Genomic DNA, 13,906 nt, shown 5'->3' on the forward strand with positions numbered 1-13,906 from the left:
CGTTCTGAATACTTGGGACAGAAGCTGCTCACCCAAGCTTGTTTTTACCTTCATGGCATGGCTTGTGGCAAAGTGCTGGGGCAGCTGCCTGTCACCTAATGTGGGAGTATTTTCCTGCTTCCTTCCTTCCCCCAGACTTGAGTGCTCCTGAGGAGGCATGACTATATTTTCTAGGGACCATAGAGACCCATTGTGTGGAGGCAGTAGCCTGAAAATTAAGTGTTCGTTTTCCTGCAAACTAGCATGGTTTGGGCATCAAGCCAAGTTCCTGTCCTCTGTTGCCCCAAATTATCTCATTACACTTAACTTTGCTGTGGCTGTGGTCTGTTGGTCACGAAGTTTCAGCCATAAACAAGTATGTGAGCTTGTTTAGCAGAAATGTTAGCCAAGGCTGCTCACTGCCACCCCCCAGGAAGTCATACTCAGTTTTACCAGATATTTAAAATAAAATACCCTTGACCCATTCTACCTACCTTTCTCTCTATTCCTTCTAAGCTCTTTGAGCATAGTTTGCTTTTGCTATCTCCATTTTCTCTTTTCCTCCTTTCCCTTACATGCATGCAACACTGGTTTTCACCACCATCACCCTGTAGACACTTTCCCACCAAGATCTCCTCTAGATTGCTACATCCGATGGGCCTCTTTCAGTGTTTGCCTGAAGTCCTCACTGTTCATCACTGGATACTGCTGACCATTCGTCTCTTCTTGGTTTTCTCCTTTGGCTTCTGTATTACTGCTATCTCCTGTATCTTTCTCCCTCTGTCTGACTGTCCTTGGTGGATTTCTTTTGTTTTTCCTGCCCTCAGATGTTGCTGTTTCTTAAAGTTTTGTCCTGGTCCTCTTCTTTCCTCTTTCACCCTGAGTGACTTTGACCATTCCTATAATTTTGACTATAAGCTATTAGTGGTTGCCTCCCACTCTAAAGTTCAGATCTTGCTCCTGAGATTTCATGAGGCATATTTAACTGCTTACAGGATGTCCCAGAAATACTTCAAACGTAGTGTGCTCCAAATTGGACTCATTCTTTCTTAGTAAGCCTGATCTGCATCCAGTATTACCTTTCCAAGTAAGTGTTAACCCTGTTTATTGAGCTGCCAGGGTCTTGGGAATCATCTTAGGTACCTCCCTCTTTTTTATCCGTCACATGAAACTGCTAACCAAATCCTGTTTTTTCTGCTTTCTTGGCATCTCTCCTGTTTATTTCCTCTTCTCTACGATCTAATTGATTTCCTTGACTCCTGTCTCACCACACCCAATGTATTCTTCACACTCCTGTTGGTGTGATCCTTATGAAAGACAAATTTGATCATTTCACTCTGTGGCTTTGAAGTAGCCAGAAGCTTCCCACCACCTAAAGAATAAAGCCTAAACATTTTAGCCTGGCCGCCCTGAGCCTCCATAATCCAGCTTCTGTCCATCTTGCCAGCCTTGTCTTTAGCAGAGCTCTCTTCACATACTGAGCTTAGTGAGTGAATCCATTGACTCCATCATACAAATCACTAATTAACACAAGTGTACCAAGCAGTTCAAGATCTGCCCCTGTAAAAGCCTACTCACCATATTGATAAGCCTATAGGATGTCCTGAATTAAAAGTTTTGAAATTACGGGCAAGATTTGTCCTTTGTGACTCTAGAGGACAGTAGCATGGAATTTCAGAGAGATAGGTTTCAACTCAGCATCACTTTATAACAGTGACAGCTGGCCATAGGGGGATGGATTTCCCTAATGTAGTGAGATCTCTGCATCTGGAGATGACCAAACAGGCACAGCATGACTGTGGCTGGCAAGTTGGAGGAGGGGCCCCTACACTGTATGGAGTATTGGACTACAGGATCTCTCATCTTCCCTCCGTGAGAGGGAGAAGAGGAAGGGGAGAGAACTAATATTTACTTAGCACCTACTATGAGGGTACTTTAAAAAGTTCGAGGAAAAATAAAATTGAAAGATAATACAAATCTTTCCATGATCTTCATATGTGCCTGATGCTTTATATACAATGGTTCACTGTTCCTCTTAATCACCCTAGGGGAAATTGCTATTACTATCTCCATTTTATTGCTGAGGATCTAATGGTCAGGAAGGTGAAGTCACTTCCTCAAGGCCACTCAGAAAGTAAATGATAGAGCTGGCCTTAGAGTGCTTTTTGGAAGTGGGTGAATTATAAGTCACACTGGAGTAAAAATACTTGATCAGCCGTCGAATACATCAACTATCACGTAAATCCCTTCCCTGTCCGGTTCCCGCTGTCACCCCTCTGTCGGAGGATTTTATCCCAGAAATGTTTATCTGAAGTATTTTCTCAGTAGCATTCTCTACCCACTGCCTGTCATTTTGAGTCCAGTCTTCCCTGCATTTCAATTACGTGGAGAGCACAGACACATTATCAACCCACGACTAAGTTATGTTTCTGAATGCCTTTTAGGTTTGCCTGGGGGTTCAGAGGTAGGAAGTCAGGGTTCTCACAAATTACCATTCCTTTGTTCTTTCTGATGTCTTGAACTGCATAGATACATCCACACACTGATCCTGGTCTTTGCTTCTGGGCCTACACAGCCCCAGGACCTGGCTTTCCATGGTCCCTGGTATGGGGTTCCTGAGCTCTCCCACACTGGAGCCTTCCTGAGGCCTGGGGCCTTTGTGTTCAACCTTGTGTGAAGGTCTCGTTCCCCCTACTTAATGTGTGTACCAGGAGTGGTGGCAGAGCAGAACTGGCTGGAAGCTATGCGGGACAGCTTAGGAGACGCTGGGTGAGCCCTCTTGCTTCTGGCTACCTCTGCGAGGGAGGGTCAGGTGAGGAGCATCTGGCAAAGGTGGAAAGACTTCAGACATGACAGGTATTGCCCCCAGCATAGCTGGCTGCTTTCTTACTGCTTCACAGTCAGGTTGGTCATTGGGTGCCCTGACTCAGCTGTGAAAACTTTCCCGGGGATGGAGGTCTGGACCGTGGCTCAGTCTGGGCTGAGGGTTCACGGAGAGTGAGGGAAGGGACACGAGGTAAGACTCAGGATGTACTGGATACCATGACATCCTCTCATGCCCGCATCCCTTCTGTCCCCACCACAGCCCTGGATGGTGTGCACACCCAGTTTAGCTCAGAGAGGTGAATGATTGGTGTGGCCACACTCAGGCCTAGGTCTGACTAGCTAAAGCCCCCTTCTTGCTCAGGGACAGTTTCAGAGGAGCGAGGGCTCCTCCTCTGGCCTTCACAGGCTCCTGAGTACCCAGATGACTTGTATGAGAATTGGGGCTAGCAATATCTCCCACACATTCCAGAAGAGGGCAAGATAAAGCAAGGGAGGGACCACTCTCTGAAAAGCTCTGGGGGAACCACTGTCTGCAAAGCCGTGAGCATCCCAGAAAGCCCCTGGCTCACTTCCTGCCTCAAGTGAAGTCACGACACCCAAGGCAGGTGGATTCCTTGGCCTAAGGCTTCTGTGTTTTCAGTGGTGAATTAGGCCAGGGTATTCTGCTGCCCTAGGTCGAAACACATATGGCTGAAACCAGCCAGCCTCATAGGCATCTCTTCTGGTGCAGCTTAAAAGAAACACTTGCCTTTCATTTTATTTTATTTTATTTTTAAAATTTTTTATTGGATCAAAATTGACGAGACATATTTTGGGGGTTCAACATTGAGATATGTTGATCAAATCAATATTACCAGCATATATATTGGGACAAATCGTACTTATTCTTTATGCCCGTTGTCCAATCTCTCCTTGTCCCCTCCCTCCCCCTCCCCCCTCTGATAACCCTAGATTTCTTCTCATCGTCTGAAAGACTAATGGTTACTCTGTTGATTTGTTGCCTAGATGATCTGTCCAATGCTGAGAGGTGTGATCAGGTCCCCCATTATTATCATAAAGCAGATGCTTCTTCTGTCACTCTGGAATGAGCTTTGTGGAGAGAGACATCCTATTCTTTTCTTTGGTCTCTGCTGGTGACTTTCCTTGTGTCAATGCACTCCAGTGGCTGGTGGACTATCTGCATGGTGGTTGTGGCGTCTAGCTGCTTTCATGGCAGCCATGGTTATAGTGGTGGCTGTGGTGGGCCACCCATGTGGAAGTGATATCTTTGGCATGCTCCTTGGCATTGGTGGTGTGCCTGGTTGTGGGGAGTGTCTGGTCCCCAGATCCGTGCCTTGGTCCCTGGGCAGACACCGAGGCACTGGTGCAGTATGCCTGGTTGTGGGGGGAGGTGTCCAGTCCCCTTCTCTATGCCTCGGGTCCCTGGGCAGGTCTTGCGGTGCTGTCATGGTGTGCCTGGTTGTGGGAGGGTGGTCTGTTCCCATCTCCATACCTTGGGTCCCTGAGCAGGCCCTGAGGCACTGGTGTGCTGTGCCTGGTTGTGGGAGGGGGGGTCCAGTCCACTTCTCCGTGCCTCAGTTCCCAGACAGGCACAGAGGCACTGGTGCAGTTTGCCAAGTTGTGGGAGGGGGTTCTGGTCCCCGGTTCCATACCTCTGGTCCCTGGGTGGGCTCTGAGGTGCTGGTGCCATGTGCCTGGTTGTGGGAAATAGGTCTGGTCCACTTCTTCATGTGTTAGTTCCCTGGGCAGGCCCCAAGGTGCTGGCAAGGTGTGCCTGGTTGTGGGACGGGGTCTGGTGCCCTTTTCCATACCTTGGGTCCCTAGGCAGGCCCCAAGGTACTTGTGTGGTGTGCCTAGATGTGGGAGTGGGGTCTGGTGTCTGTTTTCATGCCTCATGTCCCCTGGTGGGTCCCAAGGTGCTGGTGGTGTGCCTGAGCTGGAACTAATTTTTTGTCCTTTGCTTACTTCTTAAACAGGGGAACTTCCTTTGAGAACCAGCACTTGAGCTCTGTGGTTGAGCTTAATTGCTGTCTTCTTGCTGTTTTCCCTAGGGAAAGCTTTTTGTGCAGCTCAGGTCTTAATGGCTGACCTTATAGGTACTTCCAGCTCTCCAGAGACCTGATGCACCTGGGTTGTAGGTACTCTGATCTGGGCCTGAGTTTTTTCATCAAACTGCACCCCATGCAATTCTGCATTCCTGACCAGTCTCCTCTGGTTCTGCACTGATTGGGGGGTGGATTGGCTGTCCTTGCTGTGTCCCAGTGTTCCCCCAGTGGGCCTGTCTCCTCCACCGCCCATGCTGCAAACACTTCCCATGGGATGTGCCCTGCCCTGTTCCCTTGTGATGACTCTGCGGCCTCTGGATGGCTCCTTTTTTCAGCTGTTCTGGCTCCTCACTCCTGCATGGGTCCACAGGAACCCTATTAGTAAACTTGCTGTCCTGGGGGCCACCAAAGTCCTCTTCTTCCCTTCCGCCTCCAAGTAATTCCATCAGAAGGGCACAGCTGTGGCTTCTGCTGGCTCCTGCTCCATGTGCTCAGCAGCTCCAGTCTTAAAGTGGCTGCAGCTTAAAACACTCAGAGCAGTTTTTAGTTTCTCTATCATGGTTTCTCCCACCTTCATGAACTCCATAGGTCTCTCCTCTTCCCCTAAGCTTCTGTGGCCCCAGCTTGGCTGATGTTACATTTTTATAGTTGTAAATTTGTTGATTTGTGGGAGAAAATGACACCGAGGACCATCTATTCTGCCATCTTGACGGTAACTAGTGCCTTCCATTTTAGAGTAGGGTTGAAATAATGCTGTAGAAATAAAGTCACACTAAAGTGTGAATGATGGATATAGGCCATTCCATCCTTTGGCAAGAGTTTATTGAAAGCCAACTGCGTAGAGTCAGAGGCTCCATCCTGGGCAATTTACTCACCTTCTTGTCTTTCTATATTGTGAGAAGTCAGGAAATGTGGATCAAGAGCCTGGCACATAGTAGAACCTCCTTGTATTTTACTTACCCATCTTTTTACACATTATGAAACACAAAGAAAATAATACAATTATTTGCACATTGGGATTAAAATGGGGTAACTATATGGGCTTAGCAGAAGAATTCATCGTATTACCTTTCTATGTACATTAATTATAATGAAAAATAAAAAGTATTAAAGGAAAAACATTAAATCTGGATTTGATAAGGAACATTAAAATAAAGTTTCTTCAAAAAAAAAAAAAAGGACTGAAAACTGACCATCCACAGCTCAGCGACAAACCAGCACAAACCACACTCATCCACTACAGAGCAAGAACAACTTGGGTCCACGTGTATGTTCATGCGGCCAGTCCAAATACTTTATCCCAGCCCTAAAAGAGAGAGGAAGAGAAAAAAGAAAAGGGAGGAAGGTAGGAAATAAGGCATATTAGCCAGGGTTCTGCAGAAAGGTAGAATCAACAGGATATGTTATAAATATATGAGCAAGGATTTGTTAGGGGAATTAACTCCCATGATTGTGAAGAGAACTCCCACGAGAGGCTATCTGCAGACTGGATGCTGGTAGCGAGGCTCAGTCCAGGTCCAAAGGCCTCAAAACCAAGGAAGCCCATCATGTCCTGGGTGTACGTCCTGGAACCAAGAGGCCGAAGGTCTTGAGCTCTGATGTCCAAGGATGGGAGAGAAGAATGGATCCCAGCTCCAGCAGACAGAGAGAGAGATTTGCCCTTTTTCTCCATTTTTTGTTCTCTCTTGGACCCCAGTGGACTGGATGTTTCCCACTCATACTGAGGGCGGATCTTTCCCACTCAATCCTCTCAGGCTCTCATGCTAACCTCTTCTGGAAATAGCCTCATGGACACACCCAAAAAGGTAGCTTGACCAGGCTTCTTGGCCTTTCTTAATCTAATCAAGTTGACACCTGGAGTTAACCCTTGTATAAGGGAATCGGTAGTGTTCAGAAGTACAACTCAACTACACACAGAAATTTATACTTAAAAGCTAAACTTTATCATTTATTTGTTCTTGCAACAAATTTGTTCTGAGCACCTACTGTGTGGCAAGTACTGAACAGGACAGTCAGGAACACTGGCTTCTTGAAGCTGAAGCTGTGGTACGGGAAATAGGCAAAAGTAACTTTTAAAAAGTCAACAGTCGTAAGCAAGGTTGTGTCAGTGACAAGCCCGTGAAAAAATAAAACAGAGCTGGGATAGAGGGCTCAAGGGCCTCTTTACATAGGCCATCCTGAAGGCCTCTGGGTGGTGACATTTGGACTGAATGTCAGCAGAATGAAGAACAGTTGGCCAAGGCTGCATCCAAGTCAACAGTGAGTTGACAGTTTTCCTCAATAAAAATGGGTGGGCACATGTTTCCCCTTCGTGTTAGTTGGTTAGGGCTGCCAAAACAAAGCACCACAAAATGGGTGGCTTACAAGGCAGAAATTTATTGTCTCACACTTCTGGAGGTGAGAAATCTAAAATCATCATGTCAGTAGGGCCACACACTCTGAAGACACCAGCAAAAAATATACAGAGCTGATAAACTTGCAGTTACAAAATCAGCATACAAAAATCAGTAGCACTTCAATACACTAACAACAAACTATCTGAAAAAGAAACCAAGAAAACAAACTCATTTACAAAAGCATCAAAACCCCAAAATACTTAGGAGTAAATCTAACCAGGAAGATGAAAGATCTCTATAATGAAAACTGTAAAACATTGATGAAAGAAATTGAAGATGACAAACAAATGTAAACGTATCTCATGTTCCTAAACTGGAAGAATCAATGTTTTTTAAATGTCCACAGTATTCGAAGTATTTACAGATTCATGCAATCCCTATCAAAATTCCAAATTATTTGTTCACAGGAGAGAATAAACATCCTAAAACTTGTGTGGAAACACAGAAGACCTTGAATAGCCGGAGCAATCTTGAGTGAAAACAACAAAGCTAGAGGTATCGCACTACCTTACTTCAAACTATATTACAAAGCTATGATAATTAACACAGCATTGTGGTGGCTTAAAAACAGACACGTTGGCCAACTGAATAGGATAGAGAGCCCAGAAATAAATCCACTCATCTACAGCCAATGGATCTTCGACAAAGGTGCCAAGAACATGAAATGGGGAAAAAGATAGTCTCTTCAATAAATGGTATTGGAAAAGTTAGCTATGCACAGGCAGAATACAGAAACTGGACCCTTAATTCACCCCTTATTCAAGAAACAACTCAAAAGGGATTAAAGACTTAAATGTAAGACCTGAAACTGTAAAGTTACTAGAAGAAAACATAGGAGAAAAGCAACACAACGTAAGTCTGGACAATGATTTCTTGCATATGACCCCAAGGGCATAGGCAAGAGTAGCAAAAAAAAAAAAAAAGACAAATGGATTGCGTCAAACTAAAGTTTCTGCACAGCAAAGGGTGAATTTAACAGAGTACAAAGACAACCCATGGGTTGGTAGAAAATATTTCAAATTGTACATCAGGTATGGGGTGTCTCAAGATATGCAAGGAACTCAAACCACTTGATAGCAAGAAAACCAACACCCCTATTTTAAAAAGGGGCAGAACACATGAACAAGATATTTATCAGATGAATGCATATAAAAACAAGCCAACAGATACCTGAAAAAATACTAAACATCGGTAATCATCAGGGAAATGGAAAATAAAAACCACGGGACATCACTTCACATCTGTTAGAATGGCTGTTATTACAAAGCTGAAAGATTAACAAGTCCTGGCAAGGCTGTGGATAAAAGGAACCCTTAAATGCTATTTTTGTTGGAAATGTAAATTAGTATAGCCATTTTGAGAGACAGTACGGAGATTTCAGTAAACTAAAAGTAGAACTATCGTATGATCCAGCAAACCCAATTCTGGGTATGTATCGAAAGGAAGGGAAATCAGCATGTCAAAGAGGTGCCTGCAGACCCACGTCCATTGCAGCACTATTCACAATAGCCAGGATATGGAAACAAGCAAAGTGTCCACCAATAGATGAATAGATATAAAAATGTGGTGTGTTTACACAATGGAATACTACTCAGCCTGACATGAATGAATCTAGAGGACATGCTATGCTAAGTGAAATAAGGAAGGCACAGAAAGACAAATGTCCCATGATCTCACTTATATGTGGGATCTAAAAATTCAGGCTCATAGAAGTAAAGAATAGAGTGGTCATTACCCGAGTCTGAGGGTTGGGGATGGGCAGGGAAAGGAGAAATTTTGGCCAAAGGGCACAACGCTTCAGTTAGGTAGGAGGGGTAAATTCTGTTGATCACCAGAAATCTGGTGATTACCACTCAGCAAGGTAACCATACTTAATAATGGTGTACTGTATATTTCCAAAGTGCTAAAAGAGTAGATTTGAAATGTTACCACCACAAAGAAATGACAGGCAAGTGAGATGATGGTTGTGTTTTTTAGCCTGAATTGCTCATTTCACATTGTCCCCTCTACATATGCACAATTATTAGTGGTCAATATAAATAAAAATTTACAGAATAAGCAATTATAAGCAATTATGGCAAGGATAAATGGTGAATATACAAAAATCCGCTGTTTTTTTATATACCAGAAATGAACAAATGGAATTTGAAATTAAAACATTCTATTTACTTAAGACACGCACACATGAAGTACTTAGGTATAAATCTACCGAAACATACACAAAAAGTGGATGCAGCAAAACTCTAATGGAAGAAATAAATATTAAATAAGTGGGGAGATATTCTATATTGCAGGATAGGAAGACTCAGTATTGCCAAGGTGTCATTCTTCCCTATGTGAGCTGTTGATTCAGGCAATCCCTGTCAAAAATCTCAGCAAGATATTTGGTGGGTGATGAAGAGCAAATCACAACACTGATGCTAACTTACTTAATGCTATGGTAATCAAGGCAGTGTGGTATTGGTAAAAGAGTAAACAAATAGGCCAATGAAACCAAACAGAGAGCCCAGAAGTAGATCCATGTAAACAGAGTCAACTGATCTTTGACACAGGAGCAAAGGCAATACAATGGAGCAAAGACAGTCTTTTCAAGTAATGGTACTGAAACAACTGGATGTCCACATGCAAAAAAACAAACAACAAAAATAGAAAACCAAAACCCAGAAATGATCTGGACACAGACCTTAAACTGTTCACAGAAATTATCTCAGAATGGATCACAGACCTAAATGTAAAACATAAAACTATAAAGGCTTCTAGAAGATAACGTAGGAGAAAACCTAGAACATCCTGGGTCTGGGGATCACTTTTTAGATACATTACCAAAAGAATGATCCTTGAAATATGGAATTCACAAGCTGGATTTTACTAAAATAAATTTTTTTGTTGTTCTTCCAAAGGCACTGTCAAGAGAAAGAGAACACAAGCCACTACTGAGAGAAAATATTGGCAAAAGACTTAAATGGACTGTTATCCAAAATATGCTGGTAACTCTTAAAACTTGATATTAAAAAGGTGAACAATTCCATTAAAAAATGTGCCAAAGACAACTCACCAAAGAACATACAGAAAGCAAACAAGTATATGAAAATGGTTCCACATATTACATCACCAGGGAAACCAAGTGGGAGTGGTGTGATATGCGGAATGATCTTGGCTGGAATGGTAGCCAAGTATTTTCAGGTTTATGAATGTTTGTGCAGTATTGTATGTTTGTGGCTGCCTGGCTCATCACAGCCACAAATGCCCGTCAAGGACCTTATGGCCACAGGAATTCCTGAGGGATCAGAAGTCCTCATAGGTATTGTGTGAGAACGGATAAAGTGCACAGTGGAGGTTTTTTGCTGGTTTCTCCCCCTTTATGTTTCAGCTTTAGTGCAGTCTTGGGAAAGGGATAGAAAAATTCTTGTCTCAACTGATGCACTTTTTTTTTTTCCTTCCTAGGTATGTATACGTTTATTGTAAACCAAGAGTATCACTTTGAAGGGTTTGCAGATGAACTTTATGCCTTAAGGTGTTTTCTAAACTTCCACACTTGATAGAATTTGTAAAGGTGATTTATAATTAATTGATTTTGTGCTATTTTAAAAACACTGTAAAATTATTTTGAGCTCTTTGGAACATTGTGAAGCAGTGGGACAGTAGTTTCTATAAAAACTGAAACGTAGAAAAAAACCCTGAAAAGTAACGCAAGCATCAATATTTTTCTTTCTTCTTTGCTTTCTTTCTTTCTTTTTTTTTTTTCTTTTCCTTTTTCTGTGGCTGGCTAGCACTGTAGTCAAATCCTGGACCTTGCACCATTCTCTTACCAACTGAACTAAACCAGACATGCATTTATTCTTCATAGAAACATATATGGTACTTGGACAAGAGGATTCCCATGGGGGCGGGGAAGTATGTATTGTAAATACTTGTATGACTTACAGGTATACTCATTTACATTAAAGAAAAATAATTTTTATCTCCTTTGTTAAAATGAAGGGTTTCCTCGAAAGGCTGCTGTAGCCCATACGTTACATGCCTACCCTATCTGGCTACACCCATTTAAACAAAGTATCATTGTGATGACACCATCTGCCTTATTTTCTTACACTTTTGATATTTAATGGATTGAATTATGACCCACCAAAACTATTGAAACTTAAATTGTGTCCCCCAAGTTTTATATATTAGAAACTTAGCCCCCACTGTGACTGTTAAGAGGGTGGGAAATCCTATTATGGTAATCAAAAGCTGGTGCCTTTGAAGAGGTGATTGGATTGCAGGACCATGCAGTAGTGAATGGATTAAAAACGGTGGTCAGGGGCGTGGTTCTGAGGGCTTTAAAAGAAGAGGAGAGTCTGTCTCCCTCTCTCTGCTCTCTCCGCTTCCACCATCTTGCAATGTGAGGACCCCTGGGTCACTGTCACCACCATCAGATGGACTTTGTACTTCCCAACCTTAGAAACTGTAAGTAAGTAAATTTCATTTTCTTTATAAATTACCCAGTTCCACGTATTTTCTCATAACGACACAAACAGATTAATACCAGTGAATATTATACCTCTGATAAAGGAAGTTGAATTGTGGGTATATTTGACTGTAACAGTGTGGACCTTGCTTTACTTTTAGGCCTCAGCAGTAGCCCGGTAGACGTGATCCGTGGAAGTAGACAAAATACAGCATCTGCTCTTAAATCTGCAGGAGAAGAAAATAGAGTAGGCTAGTGAGAACTATAGCAGGCCTCATTTCACTCCCCACACAGTGTGTTAATTAATTTCCTAGGGTTCCCATAATACACTGTCATATATCAGTGACATAAACCAACATAAATTTATTCTTCGCAAAGTTCTAAGTCTAGAAGCCTGAAATCAAGATGTTGTCAGGGCCATGCTCCTTCTGAGACTAGAGAGGAAGCCCTCCTTGCCTTCTTCCTGACTTTCTCTGGTGGTTTCCTGCAATCCATGATGTTCTTTGGCTTCTAGCTACATCACTTCAGTTTCTGCCTCTGTCTTCACATGGCCTTTTCCCCTGCACAAATGAGTATGTCTGCAAATCTCCTTCACTTTGTAAGGACAGCAGTGATTGGATTAAGGGCTAACACTAATCCAGTATGACCTCATCTTGATTACATCTGCAAATACCTGTTTGCCAAATTCACAGGTGTTAGGATTAGGCCCTAAATATATGTCCCCACCCTGGGGACACAATGCAGCCCATTATATACATACACGTGGTGGCTTCTGTTTTTGTCCAGGATGTTACTTGCATATGAGGGAAAAATAGATTACTCATGAGCCCTTATAAAGACTTAGCATTAGTGTAGACCAAAGATTTTTCAGTAGACATTTCTACTTGGGAAGTCTTAAGGGGCACCTGTGTACAGATGGGGCAAACACCAGCTCTACGTCTCCAGCTATTATCTGCTGATGTGAGACTCTTGGCTGGTAGAATGGGAGATAAATGTGTGGCATTTCTGTTTTTAAGTGCTTCTTCTGTTACTGCTATATCCAAAACCTTTAAAAGGCTTTTGAAGCAATTCCAGATGTGGAAAAAAACCACTATATCTTTTTGTTCTTCCCGGAACTGTCCGTTTATAACATTATCATGAACACCACATTAAGACTTTTTAGCATTGTATTCCCTGTGGTGTAACATATATATGTGTGTATACAGAGCAATTTCTTTTTCAGAAGAATACTTATCTTTCTGGCATTTGCTCTTTCAACTCCCATGTCTCTCCTGAGTGTCATCAAGGTCTTTGGCCAGCAAGTGTTGAACCACATTTCTCTTGGCCATTCTTGACGGAAATCACATCAGCATCATTCTTTATCATGCTATCAGATGTTTGCAAGCAGTCTGTTAGCAGTAATTCTTCAGAATTCTCTCACTTCAGAGTGATCATTTGTCAGTATTCACAACTTATTCATATTCTCTCACTTCAGAGTGATCATTTGTCAGTATTCACAACTTATTCATACTGTCTTCCACAGCACCTGTGCCATTTCACATTCCTACCAACAATGCACAAGGCATCCAATTTCCTGACATTCTCATCAAGCTTATTTTCTTTTTCTCTCTTTCTTCCTCCCTCTCTCCCTTTTCCTCATTTCCTTTCTTTCTCTGTTTCATTTTCTTTTCAGTAATATCCACCTTACTGGATGGTATCTATCTCATTTGATTTTGATTTTGATTTCTCTAATGGTTAGTGGTGTTGAGCATGTTTTCATGTACTTATTGGCATTAACAAGTTTCTCTTTGGAGAAATACCTATTCAGGTACTTTGCTTTTTTTGCTTTTTTTTTTTTTTATTATTGAGTTGTACACATTCTTCATGTATTCTAGACCTTGATCTCTTAAACTCTTAACCAGTAAGCAATTTACAAATATTTTTTCTCATTCCATAGGCTGCATTTTACTCTGTTGATAGTGTTCTTTAATGGATAAAATTTTTAACATTTGACATAGTCTAAATTGTCTATTTTTTTCTGTGTTGCCTGTGCTTCTGGTGTAATAGCCACTATAGCATTGCCAAATCTAACGTTACAAAGATTTTCACCAGGTTTTCTTAGGATTTTGCATTCGATCCATTTTGAGTTAATTCTTGTCTATGGGTTAAGTTTAAGGTCCAACTTCGTTCTCTTGCTTGTGAATATCCATTTTTGCTAGCACCATTTCTTG

The 13,906-nt window shown here is 42.3% G+C and overlaps 1 pseudogene; it reads left to right on the forward strand.

The window, feature by feature from the left end:
• LOC134368971 (small ribosomal subunit protein eS4-like) overlaps positions 1-11,952 on the forward strand; it is a 33,210-nt pseudogene extending 21,258 nt beyond the window's left edge.
• The last annotated feature ends 1,954 nt before the right edge of the window (positions 11,953-13,906 follow it).

This window comes from Cynocephalus volans, chromosome Y (genome assembly GCF_027409185.1).
Source record: "Cynocephalus volans isolate mCynVol1 chromosome Y, mCynVol1.pri, whole genome shotgun sequence".
Lineage (NCBI taxonomy): Eukaryota > Metazoa > Chordata > Mammalia > Dermoptera > Cynocephalidae > Cynocephalus > Cynocephalus volans.